Genomic DNA, 6,004 nt, shown 5'->3' with positions numbered 1-6,004 from the left:
ATATATATATATGTGTGTGTGTGGTGATGGTGTATGTAGGTTGATACATGCATGTGATGATTATGTGTGTTGGACGAGATACATGGGGTGGCAGAAAACATGAGAATTTGACGAATTCACCAATGCCTAAAAGTGCATGTAAGGTGTTTGTGGAATTGTCTAAGAGTCTATCAATTTACGTTCTTAGGATATAATAAGTTCTAAATGACTAGACTACTTTCTATGTATACATTCAACATGAACTCCATGTTATTGTCTAAAATTAGGAATGTTGTGTGGAAGACTTATGATATGGTTGTAAGTGCGGACGAGGGATTTAGTTGGTGGAATTAAGATGAATGATGGTGTTGTAGCACGTGTAATTGTTCTACTGACCTAGGCCTAAATGGTGCATGCAAGGTAATTGTAGAAATGCCTAGTTGAAGAAGAATGGATCGTATGACCCCTTCTGATTGAAGTGATGAGTTCATACCATACTTGCATGCTACGTGTTTACTATGATGCTTGAGGGAAATCGTAAGGCCATTAGGCCACGCTAAGTGTGAAATGTCTAATTATGGGTCGAATTGCATATATCAAGATCTTAAAGGAAAGAACCTTGAGAAGTGAACAATGATGTGTTGAATGTTTGTTATTTGTGTATATCCCGATTGGATGAACTATGTTATGTTATATTCTTCCTTAACCATATGCATCCTTGTTGAATGATCTACGATGTAATGGCATGAGATCCCAATACTTGTATATGAATATGATCTTCAAATGATTGGTGTGAGGTGTTAATGAATGCATGGTGCACGATGGCCTGTGGGTATGTGAGTATGCGTTGTTGTATACTACGTATTACTTATGTTATTGATTGCTGGGGGTACGTATGCCCAAAATAGTCTGCTGGTCTAGAGCTGAGTAAGTTCTGCGATAATCTTAGTCGTGCTACGATCGATGAATTTTCGATGATTTGAGAACTTAACATGAATTTCGTGAGAACTTAGTATGTGGGATTTTGAACAAGAATATCTTTTCATTCTTGTGCCTAAAGAATTGATTTTATCATTGGAATTTCATGATTTTGTAAAGTGGGTAAATACCCAAGTTGTTTTAATGACGAATTATGAGGTTATGAAAAATATAAATTGTTTAAGTTTTGATGTACATGATTACTTTATTATTCTCAAGTTATGATTTGATATGGTGAATTTCATATTTCTACCATGAGTTGATATTTCAAGTGTTTTCAAGATATGATTTATGGAACTTTGAATCGTCCAATATTGGTATACATAATAACCTTATTATCTTGTTTTCTTGAATTGAGATTTTATGCCATAAATTGCATACCACAACTATGAAATTATTTTTTTGAGGATTCTTGATATAACAGCCATGATTTGAGTTACATTATGACCTAAAAAATCTTACTATGATTTGAAGATCTTAAATGCTTTTCAAAAGCTATTGTCATGATTTGAATATTGAAATGAAAGAATGATCATTTGAGAATATTGATTTGCATCTGCAGAGTTAGGATGATTTATATTGATTTTAAGCTCGCAGAGACGAAATGCGGTGTTATTGATACCATGTTGATGTTGAGAAAAATTAAAATATTTTAAGCTAAAATATGTTGAGTTAGGAATCCACAAATTGATATGATTTGATAAATGAGAAAGAGATTTGATTTGGTCTTTATGATAGACCCTTGTAATGTTTTGGTGGATTTCCTAACACGTTCTGAGCTAGTCGGGGAGTATTACTAAGCACCGAGAGGAAAATTTGGTATTTCCCCAAACCTATGTGCCACCGTAGGGTTATTGATGATGATATTATTGTCCAGAGAGCCGAATTGTGATTATGAAAGCTTTAAGGTTGTATCTCTGGCAAGAGTACAACACTCCCGCCAATGGGAGTGCTCTCCCTAGGAAGGCAAATATTGGTATTTCACACGGCTCATGTGGGGGTGTCGGTCATAAGAAACTCCCTTATCCATAAGAGTATGTTTCTTGAACTATCGAGTCGCTCCGAGTCTTGAGTTGATGAGTTTGGTTGTCTATGATGAGTCATGAGAATTTATGATGAATATTGATGATTTTATCATGATTTAGGGGATTTTACTTATGTTTTCCTCTCTATAATATTATGAGAAGTATGGATAATGAAATTCAAGCCATGTGAGTCTTCATTTTACGTACACATGTTTTACAAAATCAAAGATATTATTCAAATTATTGCGTGCACCCCCATATATTCAGTTGCTTATGAGGAGTCATGGTGAGTTATGTAACTAATTCCCCTAGTTCTGTGTCAGTATAAATCTTCAGGAGTCAGGGGTGTGAGTGTATTCGATTAATCAGTGGTGGTATCCAGTGATTCAGTAATGCAGTACCCTAGTACAGTAGTGAGTTTCGAGGACAGTAAAGTGGTATCCGAGATGTGGTATCTGGAGTCGTTATAATTGTTATAGTGGTTGTGAACTGTGCATTCATATATGTGTACTCATTCGTTATTCTCATAATTATTCTGTTGGTTAAATGTTCATGCATAAGCCCTTGCATTTAGCCTTCCCTGCTTGCATACTCAGTACATCTTAGTACTGACGCATTCGCGCTATGGTATTCTTTTATTTTGGGGCACCATAGGTTCAGAGGAGTGAAACTTGGAGCATCTTAGAAGTCACTTGTATCGTAGCAGTGGGTGCAGCAGTGAGTCCTCATCATCCGAGGATGTTGTTATTATAGTATTTGATTTTAGTAGACGGAGTTAGTTGGGGGAATTGTCCCTTCAACTCCACAGTTCAGGCAGTGTAGAGGCTTTTCAGACAAATGTATTAGTGTGTGGTTTAAGGTATTGTATATTTCTAGATGTTTGAATCTTATGGCAATTGTTATCCAGTTTTCGCATGTATTTTATTATATTATGCAGTGAACAGGTACAAATATCGGAAAAAGGGTTATCTTGTGGTCCTTCAGGATCATAAGCATCGTGTGGCATTTCGGTTCTCAGGAATTGGGGTGTTACACATGTCATTTTTAATTAAAATTGATAAGATCTCTTCTTGTCTTTCTTTTTTTGATGCAAACGATGATCAGTCATTTGGTTAAGAAACAAGGTGTGTAGGAGTTAATAGTTTAGGCATTAGTAATACAACATTATAATATAGAAATTGAGAATATATAAATAGGATCTCCTCCAAGGGCTCATCATCACAACGACTTCTTTTTGCAAACGATCTATCTTGACACCTCCCCCCTTCTTTTCACCTGCTATTTCTCCATCTCGACATCCCCCCGCCCCCCTCTTTACCTTCTCTTTCTTTTTTTGATGGATATAAGAGATGATGACTCTAGTGATTTTCTTTTTTAGTTTTCTGACATGAACACTATTCATGTGCTACCAGTGAATTTTTAGAAACAATAAGGAGCACACAACTGTAGCACCGACGAAATTTAGTAACTCAAGTGGTGGCAGTTTGCCGACAACGAATACACCTAGGTTGTATTTTCCATCTTCTATTCTTCGAGGAGTAGTCGGCACTTTTTACCTTCTATTTCTTACTATTACATATTTCGTAAGATACATAAGTCTTGAAAAATGTGTATTTCTTATAAATGTATTTACATTATAGTGAATGTCTATCAAGATCTACTTTGATATCAATTGAGATTTGAAACATCTGTCTTTTACTCAGACTAGGAGTAAGTTTACCCTATAAATAGAGGGATTTTGTTCATTGTATTTATAATCTTATGATCTCTCATCCCTCAAGAGAAATAAGAATTACTCTCTCTATTCTCTCTACTCTTCTTCTTTATTCTTTCTTATTTTATAACACGTTATTAGCATGAGACTCTGCCAAACAAGGTGAGATTATAAATCTGAAGGATTTCAAGGTTAATAATTCTTTATGTTATATTTCTTTTGCTACTACTAATATAATTATTATTGGATTTGAGAAAAAAATAATTGGTTTGGAAACATTTATATTTTAAATTTATTCCTCAAGAACGATATTATCAAAAAGGATGATAATATGTTGGGTTCAAGTCCCATCGATTCATGCCTAAGACCCCTTTATATGGATCAAATATTGAGTTTGAATCTCAATACACCATATTGATGATATTGTGATGGCTAAGGTAAAATAATGGGTGTTTGATGAAAAGTCATGAAATTCGACCCATTGAATATGCTCCAACCATGAAGTGAATGTGGTAGAAATATATGATAAGTCTGAAATATGACAACTTACTTCATTCTTGAGGTGTATGTGATAGCAGTGCATAATATGTCTGAAAGAAGATAAATGATTGAATGCACGAATATACACATGGAAGGACAATATGATAATGATCATCAAAAGTGATGATATTTTCACACGCTTATATGATTATAAGACATGCTAGAGAAAGAAAAATTCTCTACATCATATGTATGCCTCGATTTGCTTCTGAAGTAGCAAAATCTTGAAAGAGGTTATAAGCTATCATAATTTGATAGGCTTAAGGCAGGATTATATTCCATTCCTGGGGAATGAGAAACTTATTAATACAAATGTGCACTTGATTGTGATTGCATCACAACTCACCTCCAAAAGAGGTTGAATAATTTTGAAATCTACTTCTGAAGTAGTAAATCTGAAATTTATTCATGTAATAGTAAATCTGAAATTTACTAAAGAAAAAGTACATGTCATGGTAAACTTGAAGTTTACTAGGATAATTCATAAATTTATATGAATGATTGTGACATCTCGAAGATGTGCATGTATTAAAGAACTAAAAGATTCTTCAAGAATTGTTTATGTCATTTATTCTCATAATAAGTTGGTTGGACCAACTAATATTGGGATTGGATCCCTTCAAATCTGAAAATTATAAAAGGTGAATAAGGGCCCGTTCACCTATCATGTGATATGTTGAAAAGATGCATCAATAAGATGATCACATGTACATTCATTGTCAACCTGCAGTTTGACATTCATAAAGTTTCTTGCTCAATAAAATTGAGTTAAGAACATAATTTTTAGATTATGCAGTCAATAAAGTTATCTTGATGATGATGGTTTGGCATTGAATGCCTTTGATAAATAGCTAAATCATCACTAATGAGAACAAAGCTTCATGTATTGGTCTGAAATATGATGTGTTCCATACAATAAAACTTATATGCATTAGACAAATAAATTATGATTATTTCTTCCCTCTCAATTGGTTCAAGATCGGGAATTAATTATTTTATTTAATAATTTTGATGTGTGGTGTACGATTATGAATATACCATAATGCACAAAGATGGATTCCTCAAAGAAGTAGAGGGTGTATGTTAGTTTTCCTAACATAATGGGGAGATTATAAGCGCTATGAAATATGTTAGGAATTATCACCAGATCCTCATCCAAAAGATAATTCAAGTCAAATGCCGAAAGCATCTCATTTAAGCGCAAGTGCTCTTATTTGTGTTCCTAAAGGATAGAGTCTATGCATGCGTAAAGCATGGCAGACTAATCGATTTCAAATGAAATAGTCCTTGAAAAATAAGGAGAAAATAATTATAATAAGAAGGCAATAAGCTCTTGAAGATCCTACGACATAACACTTCATGAAACCTTATGAGAGGTTCATGTACCTGAAAATAATGAAGTGATGAGCTATCAAAATATTACATCGCATTATGAACTGATACAAAATGATATATCATCAATATATTTGACACAATATTGGCGCAATATTATGAAAGACTAAGAGGATCTAAATTCTACGTTTATTTAAGCATACTAACGTAGAAACATTTATCAAGTGACATGAAAGGATGCATTTTGGTAAGCGTAAAACTTATTTGATTTGTAGTCCAGACACTTGAAGATGTCACTCCTGAAATGTTGAATATTGTCACTTGACAAAACTTATGTTAAAACTTTTAAGGATTCAAACTGCTTGAAGCATATAAAAGTTTCTGGGAAACTTATTTATAATCCTTATATTGTATAAGGATTATAAATAAGTTTCCC

The sequence above is a fragment of the Capsicum annuum genome, chromosome 12 (assembly GCF_002878395.1).
Source record: "Capsicum annuum cultivar UCD-10X-F1 chromosome 12, UCD10Xv1.1, whole genome shotgun sequence".
NCBI lineage: Eukaryota > Viridiplantae > Streptophyta > Magnoliopsida > Solanales > Solanaceae > Capsicum > Capsicum annuum.
This window is presented reverse-complemented; position numbering follows the sequence as displayed.